Source organism: Parus major, chromosome 2 (assembly GCF_001522545.3).
Source record: "Parus major isolate Abel chromosome 2, Parus_major1.1, whole genome shotgun sequence".
Taxonomy (NCBI): Eukaryota; Metazoa; Chordata; class Aves; order Passeriformes; family Paridae; genus Parus; species Parus major.
The window spans coordinates 14401515-14411167 of NC_031769.1; the positions used below are offsets into that span (position 1 = coordinate 14401515).

At 38.6% G+C, this 9653-nt stretch overlaps 1 protein-coding gene across 1 annotated transcript in view; it reads right to left on the reverse strand.

Moving 5' to 3' along the window:
- The window catches only part of ZEB1 (zinc finger E-box binding homeobox 1), a 103210-nt gene extending 95046 nt beyond the window's left edge, over window positions 1-8164 (reverse strand). Inside the window, exon 1 of the mRNA XM_019005661.2 lies at window positions 8109-8164. The gene's annotated coding sequence lies outside the window, so the exon portion shown is untranslated. The remainder of the gene's footprint in view (window positions 1-8108) is intronic.
- Between the last annotated feature and the right edge of the window lie 1489 nt (window positions 8165-9653).

The following is a 9653-nucleotide window of genomic DNA, read 5'->3' on the forward strand; positions in this document are numbered from 1 at the left end:
CCTTACCAAAAACATTACAAGTTCAACTTCAGAGCACCATCCTAAAAGAAAACCAAGGGTGAGCTTCACGTTTGTGTAATTGTTATATTCATCACATTTAGCAATGGTTAGCAGAAGCTTTGTTCTTATTTCACCAGAAACTGGGATCAGAGCACTGCTAGCAATAAACCTAAACACCTCAGTTAGGTCAGGAACTGGAGCAAAGTGGGGGGAGAAGGGGGTTTAAGTGGGAAGGGAGAAGGGGAAAGAAAGGAAAAAAAACCTCACACAGATCCACAAGCAGAAAGGTCCACTTGGACCCCAAAACCAAAAAGCATCCATCTTTTATTATCTTTGCAATATAAACAAAAAACTGTGAAAAAGCATAGCTTGAATGCAAAAACTAGGAAAAAAAAAAAAAGACAATGACACAAAGAACCAGTAAGTTGATTCAGAAGAATATCTGGGATGAAACAGATGCAGCATGTTCTAAACTTGAGTTGAGCGGAGCTCTTCTAGCACAGATCATGGATTTTTGCCCCTACACAGGAGATGATGAACATCTCAGTGCTGTAATTATACCAACAGAGACTGCTGGCCTTGATTCAGTTCAATTACACATGCTACTGCACCAAGGACACACCAGAACAATCACATCCTTCTAAAGAAGAAATAACTCTAATCAACTTATAAAACCCAAAACAGTTTCCTGCCACATCTGTCCTTACACTTGGAAGAGAACAAATACATTAAAATCCCTACAATACCCAGAATCTGAAGATATTTTTGGTTTCTACTGTTGAAAGAATAATTTTTAGCTGAGAACATCACTTTCCCAAAACTAAAAAAAAACCAAAACATTAAAGTAGCATACAGTTCCTGTAGAGATTCCAACTTGAGCAAGATGCAGTAGATGAAAGTCTATGATGCATGTTGCACTAGACTGAACTAAATTTATCTGCTCTACTCAAGACTTCAGGAAAGAACCAGATTTTCTGAACCAGAGTAATGATGTTGCTTGCAGAAAAATAATTTGTAAAGGTTGATTGACATTTTAACTTTTCACTGACTTCTGCAAAGATCTACATTCAATGTTGAATGGAACTGTACTGTGTATAGACAGTCCTCCCTGGGTAATTCTTCCACCCAAAAAACCCTTTGTTGTTTAATTTTCAGGAGGATGCTATTAAGTAAAGCAGTGAAATATTTCCCATTCCTATCCAGGAAAGCTGGTTGACCCATAGGATTCTATCTCCTAGAGTTTACCAAGCAGAGTCCTTCAGACAACTCCTGCACAATCCAGAAAGCAGACAGGCTCCTGGGGCTGCCAGCATTTCAAACCTGATCCTGGCCAACACCAGTGCCCTTTGCCAGCTGTGCAATTAAGGGTCATGTTGGGCTGTGCTTCCACAGAAGGCCAGGCACCCTAGATATGCTGAAGCACAAGGCAGATAATCAAAGAGCACACACATTCAGCAGAAAACCACCTCAGAGAAAAAGCAAACATTGGAACTGCAGCATTGTAGGTTACAACCGTTATTTACTGGCTTTCAACTGCACTAGCAAGAGCCTACAGAAGACTGCATCCAAGAGAAGAATGGGAAAAAGATGACTGTTTCACATCATCATCATTGCTTTGCAAAATAGCTGGCAATTAGAGTTGCAGTTATGCTGATGACCAGCATAGTTCCTTTCTCCTTACTGATCCATTTGAAACACCACAACTACTTTTCTTCTCTTCTGGAAGATAAATCAAAATTACTAGATATGTACAGTGCTATAAAAAATGTAATCAAAACCTTTCCAATGGTAATGTCAGAGATTTAAGGAGCATCAGCACATAAGCAAGGAACGAAAAAGTCACCTTTGTCAGTCATTCCATTCAATAAACAGCAGAAAGGATCATTGACAGAATCAGCAATGTATATTTTCCCCTTCCACCCCAGTCAACAGCATTCCATGTTTAAAGCTGACTTTAAAAAATGCTTGAACATCTTGAGGGGTAAACAATAAAATACATCTTGTAACAGAAGGATGTTAACAGTATACTCACTCCTTGCTGAGCTTTAAGAAGCCAACAGCAGCCAGTAGATTGTACAGTGTAACTATGTTTCTTCCCAACACAACAATCTAGTAGAAAGAAATCTGGGCTATCAGGTGCAGACCAAGAGCATCTCCAGCTTATTGTGGTCAGCTGCTGCACATGTGACCAATAAAGAGAACCTAGTGTCACCCAGCTCCCAGAAAGTACAGCCAGGTGCATCATTCAAAAACTCAGAAGTCTGATATTTGAACATTTAAGTAATGCAAATAACCTACAGTGCTACCTGAGAGTAACTTTTCCTGCTGTTCCTGTGTTATAACTCCAATAATCCTTCTTCAACTGTTTAGATTATACACAAAACTCAATAGTGGAGATATTATAAGATTTAGCTATTAATTAACTTCACAATTTACCTGTTGGGGCAAATAACCTCTAAGAGCTTCGCTATCTGCAGCAAGCTTTCACAGACACCAATGCTTCCCACCAACCCTTTCACTGCAATGTACTTCTGCCATGAGATAGGGATGCAGACATATTCATTTTAAACAAAGTGTAGAAGACATACAGTCAAATTATCACATAAAAGAATATTTGTGAAAAAGGCTGCATATATTCTCCAAACTTAGAGACATGTTGCACGCATCTAATCTTATCCTAACTGCATCTGAGGAAGTTTTTCCCAACTTTTCTTAAGCAATCATTATTTAGGAACATTTCTCAAGCACAAATATAGAAATCTTATATCTAGACTGTAATCAATTTACAAATGTGCAAAGAATTGTGTGTCTCCTCCATTCCTGGGTTAAAAACATACACCAGCATGATGATCTAGTCTGTCACCTTGAGCAGCACAGAACACAAGCTTCAGCCACCAGCTCAAGAAGTCTATGATTCCTGGTTAACCTGGAAACTACTATTTAAAAAGGCTTATTAAGACTATTAAAAAGATTCATTTATGGTCATGACTAACATTTGGTAAATTCCCCAAATTTAACTGTCTTTAAGATCTGACATGCAGAAGAAGCTATGCTAGAAGTAACTGCTGAGAAGCAATAGACATCTACCTTTATCTGCTAGAACAACGCAACTTCAGCTTTTACATCTTCCTCTGAGCTATGAGACTTAGCACACCATTTCCTACTCTTCCTCCAGGTAAACTCAAAATAGGCTCCTTTATTCTCTGTACAGTTTTACTAAAATTTTAATGTAAGTTTGGTGGTTTAGTTTTTGGGGGTTGGTTTTTGTTTGTGGTGATGGTAGCTTTTTATATTTGTTTGACTTTGGTTTGTTTTTTAATATGAACACAGACACAAGCTTTCTTGTTTGTCATGCTGGCAGCAATTCTGAAGAGTTGGTACAAGAAGCAGGCATGATATTCTACCTTTGGTCTTCACTAGTGACACATACAATGGCAATACCACCTCCTTAGCATTTTCCAGTCAACGAGGAGCCATTTCAGAGTCCTGGAAGTCACAATCAGCTGGCCACCATGAACCTCAGTGTCTTCTAAGACCATCCTTTCAAAGGTATGCACACATTAGCAGTGGTGAGTAATTACAGTTTGAAAGACTTGCTAGTCTTGCTGAACATTCTTGCTGAACATTCTAGCTGAAGCTATTCAAGATTGAAATCCCCAAAAGGTCAATATGAAAAGTCAGAGAGTGAACATTCCTTCTGCATAGATAATCTCACTTACTGCTACATACAGGACAAATTATTTTCACATCACCAGTTTCTTTCATATATACTTCTTGTAAGTTTCACTGTCAAACACATGGATTTGAATTCTTCAGAAGGGTATTTGGAACAGCTAAAAATGCATTGTTTTAATATGTTTTGGGTTTTTTTTAAGTATTTCCTAAAGACTTCTTGAAATTCACACTAACATGAAAGGATCAGAAGAAAACACTGCATAGATCATTTTCATTCAAATATCACATTTTCGGATCATTGAAGAAATGTGGTGACTTTAAATAGAGCTTCTTGTATAACTTCAAGAGATTTTGATTTCTCCAAAAATAGAATAAAATATTGCTTAGTCCGTGAAATTAAATTAGATATTTTCAATGGAAATTTGGAAAAACTAATGCAAGAATTTTAATACAGTTATGCATATAGACTTATTTCCTTGTAATTTTTAATAGGAGTTTTTAACTCTCAGGTACAAGCCATGACACAAAAAAAACCCAGATACAAACTGATGTTTCAAAGCAGATGGATACTATATTGATACAGTTATGGGTGAGAATAAAAGGCAGAAAAGATACTTGTCAGGCTGCCTGTATTTATACCTGCAAAGCAGGACACTGAAGAAAACAAATCAGCATGAAGTTTGAGTTATCAGCTCTCTTAATCTCCTAAGAAATCTACACCTGTAGGGATGGTTTAAATAATCCCATCACTTTACCTCAGAATCTGAGATTTTAAGAGACCCAGTTAAGGGTGAATGCCGGCAGGATGCCTAATCTGCCTTCCATCAACCCCCATGTTTATTACAACGGTGCAAACCTACTCCTGTTCTAACAAATCTATTCATTTCCATAAATGAATTCAAAAGGACTGTAAAACAACACTGTACAGTATGAACACTAAAAAATTGAACCATTTCAGCTCTAATTTTGTACAGTGTGGGAGATTTAACTAAAAGTATCTATTTGTTTAAGCACCATTCTTCACTTCTTGTCTGTGCTGTAGTCCCCCCTTTAAGTACTGAATGAATCCTGTGGTTAGTGAGCACTCTGAATATTGAGGACATAGGAAAATCCAAGACATGCACTCTGGCTATGAAGAAACCTTCAAGAAGGCAGCTACTACTATACAGGAAGAAGAAGAAGGGAATAAGAAAAGACATTTTTGTGTCTAAGTTGCTCAGCTACATAACTGATTCTTCCTTGATCTGAAACAACTAGCGATTACTCTAATCCCATTGAACTCAAGGTCCTGAAAACTTCACTGTTATTAAAAAAATAAAATAAAATTAGTCCTTCACGTACACATTTCAATTCAAAGCAGCTTTTCCCATTATTAAACCTCCCCACCCCAATGCCTCAGTCTCATTTATAATCATCAGTTCAGTACAAAAACACTATAAGTAATCAACAAAAATTAACATTTAAAGTTAAAAGCTAGTTGTGACCATCTATGACAGCATATGCAACTGAACAAGGGAAAACAGCACAATCTCATTGCTGTTTCCTCACAACACTTGGAGATGGCATATAGACTGCAAAAAGCTCATTCTTTTCCCAGTAGGAGACACAAGAAACCTGACTTGAGTCAGATGGGTCAATACCAAATGTTCTGAAGGAAGGTACATGGGTCAGGGGGATGGCATGTTTCCCAGCTGAACTAAGATACCAGTCTGTGACTCCCAGAGAACTGAAGATCAGATTGTTAGAGAAAGTTCTAGACAAGTAACATCTTCAAAATGCAGCTTTTAGCACTCAGAAATTTCAACCACTATTATTATTTTCAAAAGAAAGTAATACAGAAGAGAACTCACTAAGGCAGTTTTAACAGTGAAGGAGCGTAAAACAGTTTTTCAACTGGTAGAGGTAAAAACAGCATTAAGGTGAGACACAGCTCACAGAGAGAAAAACATAGATTCAGGAATTTTTTCATCAACTAGTTGCTTAAGTTCCCACTATAATCAACGATATATTCTGCTCACCCTAAAGCAGATACCTGTGTTCAGTCAGCTGAACAGTTCTTCAGGTCCGCTGGCTAGGTCTCTGCAAACTATAATGGGAGCACAGGCAATGAGCTCACACCCTGGTATCTAAATTTAGGTGCCCAAGACTGTGAGCCAGCCCTACAATTTATGCAGCCAAAGTACATAGGTATGTTGATAGGGCCAAACATACACATGCTGTAAGCAACCCCTGGACAACAGTCCTTTAAAAGAACCTTTTCTGAAAAAGGACGTAGGGAAAAAAAGAAGTCAATAAGAAAGCCAGCTAACAGAATGAGTAGAATTCCTGAACTATGTTCCATACAACTTTCAGTCTGCATGAAAATAGTTTTTAGATACACACAAGGAGGGAGAGATTCTGCCTTACAAAAGTTGTCTTTCAAAGTAGCAACACATCTGAATGACTTCCAGCACACAACTGCTCAGGGAAAACATCCCTCATTCATGAACTGGGTGCATAGTGAAGGGCTGACATGGATGTATCTTTTTATTATAGTTTTGTCACATTTTTTTCCAGTTGCCACACCTGCATACATAGCACCAGACTTACAAACTAGAAAATTAAAAAAATTTAATAAAGGTTGAGTGAAAGAAAAAAAATGTATTCTAAAGGAAACAAAACCCCAAACAAACAAAAAAAATCCCACACTAGAAAACTACAACACAGAAGCTAGAATTTGAGTTAGGGCATGCTCAGACACTGCAATAAGACAACAAAGCACCACTTCCCTGAATTGGCGTAAATTGACCACTTGTTCTTAATCTCTCCCAATTGTGAGATAACAGATCCACTTGTTGACAGAGCCACAGATTGCATCAATTGGTTGCCCATAGAATAACACTGGGACCACTTGTTTGACAATTATGCAGGCTAACATCCCTCTTTCTCTCAGTCCCACAGTATCACGGTCAGAGGAAAGGACACAAGAGTGAAAGCAGCTAAAGCACAGGCTACATTCTTAACCCTTGAGATGCCAACAGTTGGCTTACTGGGGTGCTCATCTACACCCGGCTTTCTTGGTAAACAGGATTCTCCAGGGGAGAGTGTGAGTGAAACCTCTATCTACAATTCAGTAATTCTTATTCTCCTTTGGGTTTGCCTGCCTCCTTGACCAGGAATGGTCTTCAGTTAAGAAATAAAGATATTAAAGCAGCAATTACAGGAAGACTTGAGCAAAATATTGCTGTAAATAACATGACAGTGATTCTGCATTATTCTGCCATCTTGAAATCTGACAAAAGCTGTTCTTTCCCTACCTTTACTTTCTCAGCATGACCACCAGACCTAACACTTTTCCTAGACCTTTACTTGACAGGATATTATTTCCTTCATCTCATACTTTGTCAAGTAATCCCAAGTAGCAGCCTCTCTGTTATTTTGCCTGAGGACTTAAATTAGTAATTATTTTGATTGTCCTGCATCCTCTCTTAGTTGCTAGGACAGGATTGGCTTCGAGAAATTAATCACACTAAACAACAAATAAAAATCCTGGAAAACAGCTCCACAGTACTAGCAATCTGGGGCTGTTGCCTTGTTTCAGTCTTTAGTAGTTGGTACCTAAATAGGATCAGAGCCATTTTTAAATGAACACATGAGGTAACTTTTAATTTTTGTTTTGGAACAAAGCATACTAAAACATAACCAAATGACAGTAGTTAGCTAAAGCTCAAAGCGAAAACAAAAGCCTTGGGGCTGTCAGTAGCCAATGTCTATTCAAGAGGCCCAACTCAACTGTTCCCAGACAGAGAGAAACCTGGAGACAACCCCACCAGTTCCCATTTTGAGATAAGGCCATTCACATGTTCAACAAATTACATTGTTAAGAGCTCAAAACTACAGCAGGAAGGTAGTACATAGATTTCAGTCCAGTTTGAAGGAATGCTTTATGTCAATGGGCTCCAGGCCTCAGAAGGAAAACCTCCCAAATTAGCAAGAAGACTCTGCAGCTGCATGGCAAGTTGCAGGGGCAGATGAGCTGAAGAACCCCCAGATGGCAGACTTCCGGTCAGCTATTCTGCCAGGAACTGTGGCTTTGAATGCACTTCTCTCCATGATTTTATGGTCTCAACTATTCAAATTAGGCATTAAGGCACACCATTTATTCCCCCAGGCGCTTGCGCTTGGGACAGTAAGAGAAATGTAAAATCCAACAAGTTTACATTCCTGAATTGTCAGCTCTTGGTATTACTGGAGTATATAGCTGTCTTCAACTAGACTGCATTTGAGATCAACTGTGAAATCAGATCAGCTTCGCAACTAGGTACAAAACAGCAGGTTTGTTTCCTCCAGCACTGCTTCTTCAGTTCAGCCTTTTCACTTCACAGCTAGTTGAGATACCTCTCCAAATCCCACCCTCAAACCACCAGACCCAAAAGAACCCCAAGAGAACATACCAGGCTTGGAAACCAATGCAGAAGCTGTGGGAGCATTAGTTACTGGAAAACCTCCCTTAACATTTCAAGTTTGAAACAGTCTGGAAACAGAGAACAAAGAAAATAGAAACTCTTACACAGCATGTAGTTTCATAGCCTGACAGAAGAGGAGGAAGGCAGAAATAAAAGAAAAGCTGTTATTACATAACATATAAGTAGCATTTTAAGAACAGAAGATTTGATTTACCAATTAAAAAACATGAAAATGCAAAAGTGAACATCTGACTCTTGCTTTTTCATTCTGATTAATACAAGCAAAAGATTTTCTGGTATTAATTACAAGTACCCAAGATTAGTAGATAAGAGCTCATAAACAGCTCTGGAAAACACATATCAGTTTCATTCACCTATGGTGGAACTGTTCAGAGTTTTGTTATACTGAGAAACAGTAAGCATTGTGGCATGTTTTGTAACTTACTAGTTTACAGCCTGCAACAGTAAGGGGTTTTAAGATGCAAGTTCTTGCTGTCATTATTATTATACAATTGAACTAAGCATGCCACAAAGAACACAACAGGCAGATTTGTCCTAAATGCAAGCTAGTGACACGCAGCTATGTAAGTGCAACATTCAAACTAAGGCAGGTTGTGATAGGGAGAGGGTACACAGGGCAGGCACCAAGCAAAAAAGCACACCATGCTGCCCAGCCTGAGATTCTGAGCAAAATTATGTTGGTAGTGTCAAACAAAGGCACTAAACATATTTCTTACAGCAGCAAGAGATTATGAAATACCTCTTCTGCCCTCATTCTAGTGGCTACTGCCTCCATAACCCAGACAGTTAACACAGGTATAGGTTCAGGCCTCCACTTTTTCAAAGTTACTCTGCTGGGCTGAAGTCTTTTAGTTCCAACTCATGTGCAGGGCTGTGAGCTGTGGGGCTGAGTACACCTTCCAGTGCTTCTGGGAGGAAAGCAGAAGCCAGCTACGGGTATTAATGTCCAGACAGAGTATGTGGCTGCTTCTTGTCTTCAGCCATCCCCTGCTTGGCTAGGTCACGCAAGAGAAGCAGAGTTCTCCCAGAGCACTCATTCTCCTTGCCAAGATGGACTGACATAACACAATTCTCCTGCCCAAAAAAAAATAAAAATAAATCCAAAGCCCCAAAACATCCAGCTTCAGAGCAATTCTTTGTGCAAAAGTGTTTTAAATCTGAGAATTGGGTGCTGTGCAAAGCATATTTGTTTTCAAGCAGAATTAACAGGTTTCTAAGTACTTATCCTCTAAGCTATGAAAAGAGAAACAAAACAATGAAAAAACATGGAAGAAGTTGAAGGGAACTGCTGAGGACATGGAGCTTCACAGTTTAGTTTAAAAATGAGAGAAGTACACTCATGATTTCACAATTACTCTTAACAGGTATAGTTACATATATAAAAGAAGACAGATCTCCTTGATGTTTAATGTGCTTTAAATATCTGAAGTTAATGAGGGTGTGTTATTTCCTAGTTTGGAAGCCTTTAAAAAGCAAAGGAACACACTCTTTCCTTAAAAAATAAATTTTTCC